Source organism: Lontra canadensis, unplaced genomic scaffold (genome assembly GCF_010015895.1).
Source record: "Lontra canadensis isolate GAN:19392208 unplaced genomic scaffold, GSC_riverotter_1.0 scaffold117, whole genome shotgun sequence".
Classification (NCBI taxonomy): Eukaryota; Metazoa; Chordata; class Mammalia; order Carnivora; family Mustelidae; genus Lontra; species Lontra canadensis.
This window is the reverse complement of record NW_022631111.1, coordinates 2,913,527-2,930,263: the sequence shown is the minus strand read 5'-3', so window position 1 is coordinate 2,930,263 and position 16,737 is coordinate 2,913,527.

Genomic DNA, 16,737 nt, shown 5'->3' with positions numbered 1-16,737 from the left:
GGGCTCCAACTTGGACAAGGGTAAGGCCGCTGTCCAGGAGGCAGGGACCTGTGAGTGTGTGGGGAAGTCATCAGGGCTCCCAGTGGAGCTTCCCAGGTACTAAAGGGCAGGACAGCCCACAGGGGTTGGGCTGGATGCGCTGGGGTCCCTGAAGTGAAAGGTGGTGGCCTTGGGACAATGGTGAGAAGGGGCAAAGGAGGGCTGAGCCAGGGTCAGCATAAGGGGAGAGATTTGCCCCTGAAAGGTGGGCTGTCCCCCAGAGGAGTTCTTGGACAGTATTCTGACCAGTAGAATGCCAAAAAAGGGAGGGCTGAGAAAAATGGCCTTTCTGTCCAGGAAGAGTCGGCCTTGTCCCAGTCTCACTCCCAGCATTCCAGGGGGCAGCTGAGGGCCTGGGGCTGCAGGGAGTCCAGCACACCCCGCTTTCCCTCTGCACCCCCAAAGCCCCATTCTGAGGGGATGACAGGGACCTCAAGGGCACGGCCTGCTCCTGCAGCCTGCACTTTGGAGCGCAGGGCCTGGAGCAGGCCATCCCCAGCGGGTGGGGAAGGCTCGGGCCTTTCCCGTGGCCCCTGGCAGCGCCCCTTGCCAGGCTGGTCTGCGTGTTCAGTGGACGCCGAGAACATGTCTGTCGACGAGTCCCCGGCCTTCACGGGAGCCCCGGGCCTGAATGGAAACATTATCACAATTTAATTACCTTTCACAAACGCAGCCTGAGAAACCCCACTTCTTGACCACAATGCCAACCTCGAATGGAGCCAGGGGTGAACGGAAGTTGTGCCCTTCCCCCCCTCCCTCGGGGGCCCCAGGGGAGAGCCCCTGAGGAGCTGCACACACTTTAATGAAGTTTAAAAAGTGACCCACAGGCCCCTGACCCCCATGGGGCGGTGCGGGGTCTCCCCCAGTTGGGGATGGCAAACGCCAGAGCTGGGCACACAGGTTGTGTTTGGACTGGCTCGAGGGTTGTTTTTTTTTTTTTTTTCCTCCTCTCCTTTCTTCCTTCCTTTCTTTCTTTCTTTCTTTCTTCCTTTCTTCCTTTCTTTCTTTTCTTTCTCTCTCTCTCTCTCTTTTTTTTTTTTTTTAATAAAACGGGTGATAAAGGGTCCTGCCAGGAACCATTGTCTTCCACCGTCTAAAGTGTTTGAAATTAATTTATCCGCTTAGGATGGTGTATAAATTTCTCATTACGAGTGTCAGTGATGAACAAGAAACCATTCCAAGAAATGTCTCGGGCCCTTGCCAAGCCGCGGGCCCTGGGTCCCTCGCGGAGCCGGTACCGGCGACAAAGGCTTTCACACAGTCAGGAGCGTTAACTATGCATGCTTTCGCGTTGCCCGGGCTCAGCCAAATGCCCTGTGAGAACGACACGTCCACACCCGGTTTTATTATTCTACACAGATGCCGGCTTGGTGTGTATTTCCAGCTTTATGGAACATAATGTGGGGTGTTGGGGGGTTCTGTTGTTGTTGGGGATGTGCTATTTGCCTGTACCTCTCCCCAGCCCCTTCTTGCGGTGACCCACCCCATCTGCCCCCCAAAAAAGGGGGAAGTGGGGAGCAGTGGGGAAGGTTCTTGGAAGGGCTTCGGATACGGTGGGGGAGGGGATGAAATGAATTGAGTCTCTTTGAGGTGTGTGTGTTGGGGGGGGAGGGTGTGGAAACTAAAGAGAGGAAAGGGAAGGGGAGGGGGAGGTTAAGCCCTGGGAAAAAAATGGCACCCCTTGGCCCAGGCCGAGCCCGACTGCCAGCTACACAGGGGCGGGAGGCAGGCGGATAGAGGCATGGCCCCACCACGCTGCCAGCCATGCTCGTGGCTGCCCTGGCACCCCAGGAGACTCAGCTCGAGAAGGAGGTGTCCCCAGGGCACTCCTGCCATGTGTCGGCCTCTATTCCCAAAGGCAAATGGCAGCCCAACACTGGGCTGAAGAGGCCACAGGGCTGAGACTCAGGCCCAGGTCCCTGATGGTGTGGTGGGCCCAACCTCCCACCTCCTCATTGGTTGGGGCAGCCTTCTCTCTCCACCCACCGAAGCCCATCCGGTCACCCCAAGGTGAGGGTCAAGGTCCCTCTGCCTGTGCTGGTCGGCCCTGTCTGTGGGCTTTTGCCATAGGCTTCTCCTCTGGAAACTTGAGCAGGTCTTCTCCCACTAGGAGAACAAGGCCCAGAGGCAAACAGGAAGCCAAGCCCTGAGAGCTTGGTCTGGGCCTCATGGGTTCTAGTTATGGCTCAGCAGAGGGTGGTTTTTCCAGGGGTCACTGGGTTGGAGACAAAGCTCAGCCTGACGAGGCAGGGCAGTAGGGCTGGCTTGGGAGTCAGGAGACCCCACTGGAATCTTGCCTCTGTCATTATCTCCTTGGGTGCCCCAGACCCAGTCCTGCCCCACTCTGTACCTCAGTGCCCTCCTCAGCACATAGAGAGCTGGGCCCAGGGATTTCTCTGCAGTTCCCGCCTATGGGCTCCAGGATGGAGAAGAGAGGCGGGCTGTGCTGGCTTTTGATGCTTTTGACACTGACTGTGGATTCTGCAGCCCAGAAAGGCTGGGGGGCCCGGCCAGGGGCCGAGGCTTAGCTCAGGAGGCTTAGTCCTGTGGGGGACGCTGCCTGCGGAGTGTCGCCTGGGACGGAGAAGGGCCTGGGCCCCTTTCTGAACCCAGCACTTTCTTCTTTGGGGATCCTGGCCAGAAGGACAAGGCGTGCTCGAACCAGGGGGCTACCTCGCACAACCACCATTTCTCAGTTGACACGCTCCCTCCCAGCCTCTGTGTGCCTGGCTGCTGAGGGCAGAGCCTCTCGGAATGGCTGATTGGGATGCCTGGCAAGTCACCGGCCCTGGGCGGTGGGCCAGCCCATAGTCCCTGCGGAGGTGGCCTCATTAAAGGCCTCATGGTCCAGTGGGCAGGGCATCAGACTGGACATCTGGAGGCTTGGGGCCTGGTCCAGCTTGCTGCTGCTTTGCTGGGTGACCTTAAGCAGATTACTTGGCCTCTCAGTGCCCCATCTGGCCCCTGCCTCCTCCCTGTCTGGCAAGGCTTTCTGGAGGGAATATTAATGGGGTGGCTCACAGAAGCCCAGATTGGACAGCACCTTGCTCTTAGCCATGCCAGGGGCTGGCAGGGACATGAAGGAGCCCTTCCTTCTGAAACCCTCTGAGAACCTCATCCCAGCATTGCTTCCTCAGGCTGCCCACAAGCCAGGCTGAGAGGCAAAGCTGTGAGGGGCATCCCAGAGCAGGAAGGACTGTTAGGATGACCTTTGGCAGGTGGGGAAACTGAGGTCAGGAAGCGCAGCATGGTGGTGGCTTTGCCGAGCTGGAACCCAGGGCATCCATCCTCTGGGTCCTTCTATTTCTCCCTCAGACTGTTCACTCCAGCCTCATCTTCCCACCACGGTCGCCACAATAGAGCTCTCCTCCCTAATGTCAATGCCTGTGTCAGCCCCTTCCATGACCTCCCATCGGCAGGGTGCCCAAGCATCTCACCTGACACCCTGGGTCCCTTCTCTGTAGCCTCCTCCATTTCTTTCCTCTAGCCATGCCCAAGCCCGGGTCAGGCCTTTCACCACGGATGCTGTCCCTGCCACCTGGGGTGGGGAGGGGGGCTCTCTCCTGGTCTCTTGGATAAACCGATGGCCCTTCAGGACTGCAGTGTCACACCCCCCTGCATGACCCCTGCTCCAAGCTGTTCCCCAAAGACACTTTGGTCTTGCGGGCCCATGTCCATCGGAGCACTGCCCACCTGGATGGGGGTGGGGGGAGCTGGCAGGGCAGGACCCGCTTTTCTGTCATTTTGGGGCCCCACCACAGGCCCAGGGCTTGGCATGTTGTAGATGCTCAGTAGAAGCAAGGTGAATGAAGACTAAGAGGTCAAAGCCAGCATCCTGATCCCGTTAGCCTCCCACCCACTTCCCTTCCTCTCCGCTCAGTCCTTCATTTACAGTCCTCATCTGAGGAGGAGCTCACCCCACCGCCTTATCCCAGCTCTGCAAGGCCAGGCTATGAGATGGTCCATGCTACACTTTTCTTAGTTGTCTGAGCCACCATTCATCATCATAACAATACCTCCTGCCCATTGCGCGTTAAGGGACATAAAGTATATAGCTGTATATTCCTGAAACAATCCTGCGGCTTAGTTTATAGCAGAGAAACCAAGGTGCAGGGATGCTTGGTAGCTTCTTGGGGATCACACAGCTGGGAGAGGCAGGACCTAAATTAAAGCTCATGCTCCTGTCCCCGTCAACACCCACTCTTCTCGAAGTCCTGCCTCGGGGGATGCTTAGAGACATGGAGTTGGCTGAGTTGCCAAGGGCCACTAAGGCATTTCCTGGGTGGCCCTTTCCCATTGGCACTGGTATTTTAACCAGAATCTTCTGAGCTCACCCCAAAGTGGGCTTGATGGCGGGATTCCGACACCATTATCGTCTGACGTTAACACGATGTCTCTCTCTCTGTATCTTAACAACATACACGATGGACTTGTGAAGGTTGACCCTTCTTCCCGTCTTCCCCTACTTTCGCTCTAATTATTTTTTTAAACTAAGCTTTCTAAAGGCTGTGGCTTGGGGCAAGAGCCAGAAATGAAATGTTAAATCCCGAAGGCTTTAGGATATCAATGCTCCTCCATCTGACCTGTACGTTCAACCCAATTGCCATCAAAGCCCTTGTAGGATTTTTTTTTAAATAGAAATTGACAAATTAATTCTACAGTTTTTATGGAGAAGCAAGGAACTGGAAGAGCCAAAGCGCATTTGAAAAAGAGTGAAGTTGAAGGTGTGAAGAGTTACTATAAAGGTACGATAATCAAGACAATGTGTTATTGACAAAAACACACAGATCAATGGGAGAGAAGAGATAGTTCAGAAATAGTAACACTGAGATATGGTCAATTGATTTTGGACAAAGATTTAGGCAATTTAATCTTTTCAACACATGGTGTTGGGACAATTGGGCCTCCGTATTCAAAGAAACAAATCTGGACCCTTATTCATCTTATACAAAAATCAACTCAAAATAGATAACAGACCTTAACATAAAACCTAAACCCATAAAACTTCTAGAAGAAAGCCTTAGAGAAAACTCTTTGTGACCTTGTGTTAGGCAGAGATTTCTTTAGATAGATCATAAAAGCACAATTCATAAAAGAAAAAAAAAAGCCTGATAAATTGGATTTCATCAAAATTGAAAACCTCTGCTTTGGGAAAATCCCCAAGACTCCAATAGCAGCCTTGGGAGCTGAGCCTCCCTGCTTCCAGATTGGTGGGAGGTGGTTGGGAAGCCCAATGAGGCAGAGGTGATTGAAAGCAACGGGGGAGGGAAATAAAGATGGTAGGCAGGCACGTGTGGGCGGGGACTGGCTGCAAACCCCTCCCAGCAATAGGGCACAAGCTAAGTCACCTTCAGTACATCCTTTAGCCTCTCTAAACCCACAGCATTTCATCCGTAAAATAATTGCATCTGGAAAAGTTGCTTTGAGAAGAAACAAATGAGATATGGAAGCACATACTCAACAGTGGCAAATTCCTTTCTCTCCTCTGAGAGGATATAGGCCAATTAAGGAGACAGAATAAATAAATGTGAAAATCCCAGAAAAGTTTCTAATTGAAGGAATTACCAAAAGGACAGACCGGGAAAATGAGCCTCTGATCTATCCCCCTGCTGTTTGATGCCCTCCCACAAGAAGCCCAGCCCCAGCCCAAAGCTCTGAACTTGGATGGTTAAGGGAGACACGGGGAGAGTGTCTAGAACCTGCCAAGGGTTCTAGAAGCCAAGACTGAGGAGTGTATCCAGAAAGAGGACTGGAGGAAGAAGAAGGCGTGGAGGAGAGTAGAAAAGAGATAGAAGGAGTATGGCAGAGGAGAGTGGGGAGGGGAAAATAATTTTGGAAAGGGGGAGATTCCTGCAAAGAAGAGCCTCAAAAATGATACCTTGAATGATGAATGAGTTAATCCCAAACCTCAGGACCCACCCACCAGCCGTGGCTGCCTAGAGCGGGAAGATGACCCCAGACTCTGCAGGAAAGGGGATGGGCAGAGCCTTACCGGGTGAGTACTTGACAGGTGTGTGTGCTATATTTTTGATGAGTTGAACAGGAACCCTGTAACTATAAGTGGTCTATTCAGTTTAGTAACTGAATAGTCAGCCCCCCTGACTCTCAGCAACGAAGTCTTGTTTGGCTCAAGAATTGATATTAAAATGATGCATGGAGAGGCCCCTGGGTGGCTCAGTCAGTTAAGAGTCTGACTTCAGCTCAGGTCATGATCTCCGGGTCCTGGGATTGAGCCCCGAATTGGGCTCCCTGCTCAGAGGGGAGTCTGTTTCTCCCTCTGCTCATCCCGCCGCCACCCGCTCATGTTAGTTCTCTCTCAAATAAACAAAGTCTTTTTAAAAATGAAAAAATAAAATGATGTATGGGCTGATAGATCCAGGGCCATTACCTTTAGGTCAGGAAATTGTATATTTTAGAAAGTATTTGATGTAAAGAGATACTAGAAAACCCCTGGGCTCAGAGGGTAAATGATCCATGGCACGTGGATGACAGTTACACGGAACACTCCATCCTCAAAGCAAGCTGGAAGACTAGGGCATTTTAGCTCAACGAGTGGGGAAGTTAGAAGCTTCATAAGAGGGTCCACGGGTAGCATAGTTAGCAGGTTTGACAGTGGCCAGGAGCATGGGCCAGTAGCCAGGAGAAAAGGGGGGGAAGCATCATCAGCTATACATTCAAAGGGCAAGGTGGGCCCTGGACCCTTCCCTTCAATTTAACAAGCATGGATTGAAGCCCTCCTCTGTTTCAGCTTCTGATCTGGACACTGGAAATAAACAGAGACCTAACCAAAGCTAGGTGTTCCCTGTCCTGAAGGAGGTCCCCAAAATAGTCCTGTGGAAGGGGGATTCCTGTTTGGTCGGCCCAGCCTCCTACTGGCTTCCTGGCTGAGATGGATCACCAGGGCCCCCGGGTGGCTCAGCCAGTGAAGCATCTGCCTTTGGCTCAGGTCATGATCCCAGGGTCCTGAGATCGAGCCCCACATCAGGCTCTCTGCTCAGCGGGGAGCCTGCTTCTCCCTCTCCCTCTGCTTCTCCCCTCTCTCTCTGTCTCTCCCTTCTGCCTCCTCTCACAGCTCATGCTCACTCTCTTTCTCAAGTAAATAAATAAAATCTTAAAAAGAAATGAAATGAATCGTCTGTTCAGTGTCTGGAAAAGTACCTGGAACCCGATTGTCACTCCCCTGCTGACGTCCTTCAACGAGTCCCCACCACTACTTCATTACTGGAGTGAAATCCAAGCTGACAAGGCCTGAGGACTCTAGCCACCACCCCTCCCCACACCTGCCTCCTCATTTCCCACCCAATTGCCCCCTCAATCTTTGCTCACTCAAACTGGGGATTTTCTACATTCCAATCTATTTTCTGCTTGGGGAGTCCCCATCTGCTCGCCCATCACCGGTACATCTCCAGCTCAACCTTCATTCACATCTCAGCTTCATTGTGGCTTCCCTGGGGGGCCAATTGTGACTCCTGGGTAAGCTCAACCCCTCCCCTGTTAATATGCACACTCTAGGGTCAACTTCTGCGTGGTGTTCAGCACAAGCGTAATTAGATATGCACTGTGCGATCAAGGGTCTAACTCCCATCTCCTCTGCTGAACTGAAAGCTCCATGAATGCAGGGACCAGGTGTCTCTCCTTCATAGCTCTCACCCCAGTATGGAGAGAGAAACTGCCGCTGAACTATACAGCTGGCTCAAGGCTGGCCGCATGCGGTGAAGAATTGCTGAGTCTGGTGCAGATGTGTCCAGATTCTTCTCATTCAAGGACAGTGAGAACCCTCAGCCTCCAGGCTCCATACTGGTCCAGATTTCCTTCCTCCCTGTCCCTTGTCCACTGCTCAGCTTCTGCACCCCCCTGGCCCTGTGACCTGGAATGTCACACCCTGTGTTAGCATCATGATGGGCCATTGGCAGGGTTTCTGTCTCTGAGATTGTTCTCACCTCCCTTTGTTGGGTTTGTATCTACCATTTTCTTGAGGAGCTTTGCTTTCCCACCTCGCTTAGCACGATGCCCTGCCCCCATGGTGGCTTTGCTGGCTGCTCACCAGTTGGAGACCAGAGGTAGCTCAAAGCAAGGCAAGGGGATCGACTCCCTGATGGGCGTCTGAGTGGCAGGTCCTGATCCCAATGTCTCTTTAGCAGCGCAGTGGAAAGCAGGGATTCCAAAGTTGCACTGCGTGCATGGAGTTTGAATCCTCACTGAAGATCCCGAGGCCAATCGCTGAACACAGACACAGCCCCCCCATCTCTATGCAAAAGGGCCACAACGTGGGGGTTGGTGTAAGGTGGAAACGTAGCCTAACACCATGCCTGGCAAACAGCTAATGCTTCCTAGGCGGCAATCCTTCTCCTTCCTTTGACCACCCCGATGGTGTAGTCATAATCTCAGGTTACAGGCGCAAGGGTTAAAAGCACCGAGTCTCCAGACTCCCAGCAGTGGGTTCTTTTCAGGGGTAAATTGCTCCCAAGGGTGCACTCATCAGGCCTCTTCAGGGCTAGAGCACAGCAGGGAGACTGTAATGTGGCACTGCTGAATGGGAGCACTCCTGTCAAGAGGCTGGGAACACCAATGGCACTGTGAGGACAGACCTCAGGTGAAAACACAGCTACTCTCCTGGATCTGCCCCACCTGGGCCCCCGACCACACTGACCCCAAGTCAAGCTGGGTAGCCCGAGGGCAGACAGGCGTCCCCACACTGCTCCTGGGCACCATGGTGGGCACATCAAGTCACAGCACGTCCGCCTTATTTGCCAATCTGTTGACTGTGCCCCCTGGCCCTCAAGTCCCTATTCATTGGGCGGTAAACATGTTACCTAGCAACCGAGTGTCAATATCAACAAAGGCTCAGATAAAGTTGTTAATCTGCAAGAGTGACAGGGGGGCCTTGCTCTCTGCACTGGCTTCTCCACTTATTGTCTGCCACTTAGACTGGCCCACGAGGGTATCGATGCTCAAAAGACCCCACATCTCCCTCCACTATGAAAATTAAATGAAGTGTGTGTCTCAGGCAGGGAAAAGGCACCGGCATTGGCCTGCCTGGGGATCTTGTTTTTCTTTTCTCCTTCCTCCCCCCAGTGCGGTGGCCTGTGGGGTAGAGTGATTCCCCTGAGGGCAGTGACCGCTGCTAATTTCCAGGAACAATGTGGACACTCCAGGGCCGGCCCGCACACCCGAAAGGACACGCCTGTCATTTGTCCTGTTCGAGGAGCTTCAGGTGGGGTGAGGAGGGCACAGCTGGCTCTGAGACTCAGCCCTGCACTAGGATCGGGCCATGGGTTGTTCCTAGGGAAGAGGATCAGGCCGAGTGCATGGTGGGGGGCTGCAAGGGAGGCTGGGGACACAGAGGGTCCTTTCTCCTCGGAGCTCGAATTCCAGTGGAAACAGCCCATAAACCAATAAAGAAAGGGGTCCGTTATGTAGGAACCAGAGGAAGGAGAGTTTCAAGAGGCAGGTTGGCAAATGCGATGTCCTGAGGATGGGATGGGTTTTTGTTTTTAAGGAGGTGAGGGAAGTCCCCAGTGTCTGTCTGTCTGCCTGGAAAGAGGGGGCCGGCATGAGGTAGGAGGGAGGTCTCAGAGGTCACAGCCCTCTTGCAAGGCCTGGCTGGGAGGACAGGACCAGGACCTCGACATTTACCTAAGGGGGATGGGAAGCCAGTGCAGAGTTTCCATTTCGAGGTGACTTGGTCTAATTTCCAGTATAGCCGCTTTGTGGAGAAGGGAATGCAGGGGCCCGGAGTGAGCAAAGACACCAGTTAGGAGACTCCAGAAGAGGCCAGGTAAGACGTGCTGGAGGCGGCAGTTCTGTCCCCAAGAGGCACCCTCTGCAGCTGTTGGTGGAGGAGTGGAGTGGGCATGAGGGGGTATCTAGCCTGAGGCTTGATCTCCGGAGGCTGAAGGCAGAGTCCCCGAGCTCCAGGCTTGGGGCTGAAGGAACACCTCCCCTCTCAGGGCCCATTCCTCATGGGCTAAGCACACTCCTCTCTGTCCTCTCAACCCTCCAGAACACTGGGAGAGCTGGCAGAACTGCCAGGTGGGAGCAACACAGGTTTGGAGTCTGGCTGAACCTGACCACCCCATTTATTAGCTGTGTGGCTTTGGGCAAGCCATTCAACCTCCCTGGGCCTCAACTTTTCTCCTTTAACATGGGCTCACAGCATCTACCCCAAATGGTGCTCAATCAATGCTTAATTTTTTAAAAAAGATTTTACTTATTTATTTAATAGAGAGAGCACAAGTAAGTAGAGAGAGAGGCAGGGGTTGGGGGGAAGCAGGATCCCTGCTGAGCAGATGATGCGGAAGCTCGATTCCAGGACCCTGAGACCATGACCTGAGCCGAAGGCAGGGGCTTAACCCACTGAGCCCCCCAGGCGCCCCCCAGCATGCATTTTTAGTGCCGGGCACTGTGCAAGCTATAGAGATGAATAAGACATGGCCCTTTTTCTCTTGGGGGCGGGAAGACTTCTGCCTCACCAGGAACAACTGCAGCCCAGGGGGTCGTGCCCTCAGAAAGCCTTGGCATCCCTGGTCTCTGCCCAGGGAGTAGGGGGTGGTGCAGAAGTGAAGGGGTCTTGTAGGGTTGGGGTTGGGTAGAGCAGGAGGAAGGGGCTGGGGTTCAGAGACCTAGGTTTTAGGAGGCCCCTGCCCTGATTTGCTGGGTGACTGTGAAAAAGCCCTTCTTCCTCTGGGTCTTGGTTTCTGCACCTGCACGATGAAGAGATGGTCCCAGGTGGTCTTCAACTTCCTTCGGGCCCTTGAAGTTACAGGGAGAAGGGCCCTCCGCCTGGAGCCTGGGGCCAGAGCTTGGCAGTTATGGGCTTGGGCTCACTGGGGTGAGGCAGTTTCAGGACAGCCTTTCAGAACACATCCCACAAATCCAGGGGTTCCCTTAGGCGGTAGATTCCAGGAGCCAAGGCCTGCCAAGGCTCACTGATCACTGAAGGACTCCATCCGTCACTGTTCTCTTGGAACTCTTCTGATTCCTTAAAGGAAGCAGTGGGGCCCACGTGCTCTGGAGACCTCTGGAGGTCTCCGCCTTCAACAAGGAGAACATGGTGTCAGGACAATGCCTGGAGAAGGGAGAACCTCGAAGCAGGATCTAATAATAAGACTTTACTCGCATTATGTGTAGGTAAGTGTCACCTTTTTTAGTTACCCATATGTGGTAAGGACATGAAGTTTCTTTTATTTTTCTTGATTTATTTTTTAAAGATTTTATTTTTTTAAAGATTTTATTTATTTATTTATTTATCTGAGAGAGACACAGAGAGAGCTTGAGAGGGGCGAGGTCAGAGGGAGAAGCAGACTCCCCATGGAGCTGGGAGCCCGATGCGGGACTCGATTCCAGGACTCCAGGATTGTGACCTGAGCCGAAGGCAGTCGCTTAACCAACTGAGCCACCCAGGCACCCTAAAGATTTTATTTTTAAGTAATCTCTCCACTCGATACAGAGCTCAGACTTGCAACCAACAGACTGAGAGTTTAATGCTCCACTGCCTGAGCCAGCCAGGTGGCCCGTAAAGTTTCTTTTAAAAATACATTCATTTAGGGGCGGCTTTCGGCTCAGGTCATGGTCCCAGGGTCCTGGGATGGAGCCCCTGCTTTGGGCTCTCTGCTCAGCGGGAAGCCTGCTTTTCTCTCTCCCACTCTCCCTGCACATGTTCCCTCTCTCGCTGTCTCTCTCTCTCTGTCAAATAAACAAATAAAATCTTGAAAAATATAAAAATAAGTAAAAAAAAAAGTACATTCATTTAATAAACAAAGCAAGAATTTTGAGACCAAAAAATTGTATCAAACCATATGAAATTGCCGATAATTGACCACTTCTGATGGCAGAAATGGAAATTTCGTATCTTTCAACTTGCTGTGGTGATACCAGCTAGCACTTATGGCAAGGAGGATCTCATGGAGTCCCCACAGTAAATAGAACATGTGGGAAGCTCTATAGTTGATTACCTACCAAATCCCAGTAGCTTTGTGACCTTGGGAAACTCCTCTCACTCTTTGGGGAGAGGCTGGTCCTGAGCCTGTGGCCCTTCTCTGGTTCCATAGCCCATGATCCATCCCTTGGTCTATTTATGGAGCAGCTAATACGTGAAGCACTGACTGACAAGGCCATGGTTGGGGAGTGGGGAGGAGGGATAGGATTCTGGCAAGACATTGTCCCAGTATCAGGGGAAAAAGCGAAAGGCAGGCATGTGTAATGTGGGGTCAGTGGCTAGACAGCAACCTACAGGGTAGACCATAGTGGGAGGTGTCAGCGTAGACACAGGTGACCGGCAGGCTACCCGGAGAAGATACTGTCCCCAGAGCCCCTTAAAGGCCAAGACATGGCCGTATTCCCTGGTACAGGGTTGATGGGCACAGATGTGCCTCAAAGAGGAAGAGAGCTGGGGATCTGTCATTCTGTATGGGGCCAAGGAGGACACAAGGGCCAAGCAGTGGACAGAAGGGGAGAAGGCTAGGGAAGAGGGTCCCAAAGCACATTTCTCTTGCAGTCATGGGCTACACAGAGCTTCTGACACCCTCCCGGCTTACCAGACAGCCCACAGAACTCACCCTGGCCTGGGCACATGAGGCAGAGATGGTCCCAAGGTCAGCACAGATGGGACAACTATACCCAGAGGCACTGAAGCCTGGCAGTGTGCACCTGGAGAGGGGCCTACTGTCCCTGCTGTCCTCTCCCCAGGGCTCCTGCTCAGAGCAGGTCAGAAGAGGTGAAGCCAATGGGAGCTGCATGGTATGGCGTGGTGGGGCACGGACAAGGCTTCCAGGATCCCTCAGTGATCCCCAAGATCACCGCCAGAGTGGTGGGCTGGTCTTACAAAATAGGTCCCAAAGGATAAATGTAATTTGGGGTTCAAGATGCCAGAGAGAATAGAAATCAGGCTGATGGTGAGGATAAAGACGGAAGTGGGCTGGTTTGACTCCCAAGTCAGTCAAATACAAGCTTCTCCTTTCTGTGTTACCTCCTCACCATGCCCTCCAAGGAAGAATGGCCAGAAGGTGACCCGCGTACAAACCCGTGGGAAAACACAAACAACTTTAAAGCCAGAATCCCTCCCAGTATCAGAGAGGACTTTAGAGAGGCCCCAGGGTGGGAAGGGTGGGGGGTTGTCTGGAGAGGGAAATGGGAAATGGCAGACCTTCCGATTACAGTCCAGATCAGTGGCAAATGGGGCTTGGCTGGTGTGACAACCAAAAAACGTGCCTTACTGGCCTTGCCCAAGACTGAGGGGTCTGAGGGTCAGGAATTAAATCCTCCCCATCTTCCGCATTGTCCTGGGATAGATAGAGCAGGGTACTGTCCATGGCTGGGGGAAAGCAAGGCTTGCAAGAGCATCTTCTTGAAGGTGCCTGGGGCCAGGAGCACCCTGGAGGGACAGGCTGAGTAGTGCAGGGCCTGCAGAGAGGGGCAGAGAGGTGAGGGGAGACGGGAGACGGGATGGCAACTCTCCTGTCTCCACAGCTACTCTTTCATTTACTGAGTCCCACAGAGAAGGAGAAGGGCAGGCAAGAAGGGAGAGACAGGAGGAAGGGACAGACAAAGAGGAAGAAGTATGCCAGGAACGGGGAGCTGTGAGGGGAGTCAGGAAGAGGGAGGGAGGAAGCAGGTGGAGTTGGCAGGCTGTGGCAGAGACAGCAGTGGGCTGAGGGCATGAAAGATACGTATTTTTATAATGTGGAGTGTGGGGGCCATCGTCCCCTCTTTCCTCCCCTCCATGACCAGCTTATGCTGGGAGACCCTTGAAGGGGACACTGAGGGGACACTGTTCCCTTCCCTTGTGAGCAGAATGGGGGTAGAGACTACCTATAGCTGCCACTCCCATCTGGCTCAGGTCCAGGCTGTCCGTCAGCATGACCCCCAGAGCAAGCCCACCCCACTTGCAAGGTCCCAGCGTGCCGCCCACTATGACCAGCCTTAGTCTTGGAGCCTTGCTTTCTGGTTTAATCTGTGGGGGCCTCTATTCTGAGCTCTGTCCCTATCTGCCTGGGTCAGGTGCACCCCAGGGAACCAGTGCCTGCCTCTGAATACCCCTCCCTGGTCATGACTGTCCTTACTCTAGCTGCCCCTGCCTCCTGCCACTCTCTGTTCTCTCCCCATTCCTTTCCTGGCTGGCTGATGAGTCGGGGGATCCACTTATTGTGCCCAGATACATAAGTGATTAAATAATGTATCCCCACGTATTACTTGTCCTGGAGCATGAGTAAGTGCTCAGCATGTTAGCTATTATATATATATATATATTATTTTATTTTATTTTTTTAGTTTCTTGACCCTTGAGTGCTGTGGTTTGCTCCTCTTTAAAATGAGATTAATGCAAGATCAAGGGCACCAAGCAGGGCACAGCCTCCCTTATGTGGGTCACAAAACACACAATCCGAATTTAAACATGAGGAACATGAAACAAGCCCACACTGAGAGACATCTGTGCAAAACAACTGATTAAACCCCCTCAAAAGGGTCCAGCTCATGAAAACCGAGGAACAACAAAGGGAGGGGCCGTCCCAGACTGGAGGGTTCTGAGGACACGTGAGTGCAAAACGCGGAGTGGGATCCTGGGAGATCCTGGGACTGGAAAAGGATGTTAGCGGGAAAACTTGGAGAATTTAAATAAGGGCTGTAGGTAACTGAGCAGGATCTCGCCTCCGTCCATGTCCTGGTCATCCCACCAGGACCCATATGGCATTTGCATGAGGGGAAGTGATAAAGGGCACGGGCGAGCTTTTTGGACTATTTTGCCAGAGTTTCCAAGTCTGAAATTATTTCAATATAAAAAGTTTAAAAGCAGGATTGTGGAGAGGATCATCCCTCTAGGTTGTTAGGAAGAATTTGTTTTCTGTTTTTGTTTTTTTAAAAAAGATTTTATTTATTTGTCAGGGGGGGTGGGGGTAGAGAGAGAGAGAAAGCTAGCACACAAGCAGGGGGAGCTGCTGCCAAAAGGAGAAGCAGGCTCCCTGCAGAGCAAGGAGCCCAATGTGGGACTCGATGACAGGACCCTGGGATCATGACCTGAATGGAAGGCAGCTGCTTAACCAACTGAGCCACCCAGGTGTCCCTATTAGGAAGAACTTGTAAAAGTGAGTAAGGGTAAAGCACCTGGCGTGGGTCACCTGCCAGTTGATGAGTCCCACAAACCAGTACACAGAACGATGGGGGCTGTGAAGGCAGAGCCACAGGGACTGGGCTAATGTGTAATGTCCTTGTAGCCCCTGAGCTGGGATTGACCATCTTTCATCCACAGGGTGGCAGAGAATTAGGCTGGGAGAATAGCACTGAGAAAGGCCAAGGCAGATAAGAGCCAGGGCATGAGAAGGAACAGGCTGGGGTGGTGAGCCCGGGCCCTGAGAATGGGGGGCAGGGAGGGGTCTTATCTGTGGTCACCGGACAACCTAGGGGCAGAGCTGAGCTTGTAGTCCCAGCAGGCCTCAGTTCCCTGCCCTCCGCACTCCATCACACCATATTCCCAAATACAGCTGATTGTAAACTTGAAAGACTCTGTTTTGCAAATATGGAAGCAAATGGGCTTTGCACCTAACGTTTAGGATTTTTTTGTAAGGAAGAGAAAGTATGTAGGTTCTAACTCAGTTGTGTAGGAATTGGTGGTCTTGAGACCAGAGTCAATCTGCCAACTTTTTTTCTTTTTAAAGATTTTATTTATTTATTTTTGAGAGAGAGACACAGAGAGCACGACCGGAGGGGCAGAGGGAGAGGGAGAAGCAGACTCTCTGCTAAGCAGGGAGCCCCACATGGGCTCGATCCCAGGACCCTGGGATCACAACCTGAGCCAAAGCAGATGCTTAACCAACTGGGCCACCCAGGCACTTAACCGCTTAACCAACTGAGCCTTTTAGGTGCCCTCAATCTGTCAGCTTGAAGAAGGAAAATCACCCAGGGGGTTTTCACTATGAAAAGCTGAGCATGTCTTAGGCACCGAGCAATGTGTGCCCTGGCCCTGGTTAGGGTGCCAACACATTTCACACCATCTTTGCACCCAGCCTGTGGGGTGGGCTTCAACGGGTGGCTTGGCCCCATTTTGCAGACTAAGCGTTGAGAATTTTGAACGAGAGCCTCATTCTTTGAGAGGTGTGTACTGAGGTATGTATAGGGGAAAAGACCCAATGAGTGGTGGAAGCTGGGGCTGGCCCCAGTGGATAATTGTTAAAACTGAGTGACAGATGCAGACGGTTTGTTTTAAATTGCTCTCTCTGGGGCACCTGTGTGGCTCAGTCAGTTAAGGGTCCAACTCTTGGTTTCAGCTCAGGTCCTGATCTCAGGAAGGCAAGGTTGAGCCTTGTATTGGGCTCTGTGCTGGGTGTGGTGCCTGTTTAAGATTCTCCCTCTCCTTCTGCCCCTCCCCCACTCATGCTCACTGTCTCAAAAATAAATCAATAAGTAAATTGCTCTCTCTGCTACTGTGTATGCCTGAACATTTTACAATAAACCATCTCTAGCAGGGAAACACTGGGTGTCATCCTGAGCTCCAGCTCTGACCCACCCTTGCTGGGGTCTTGGTGGCCCACACAGGCTTGCTGGGACATGGCATCCCCAGCCTAGGTCCAACACTCCCATCCTCAGACGGTCAGCCAGGAAGCCTTCCTGGAAGAAGTGGTACCTGACCAGAGACCTGTGTGAGTGTCCCCCAATGGGAGGAGCTGGGAATGGTGGGCTCTCAGGCAGGGGGAGCTCATCACAGAC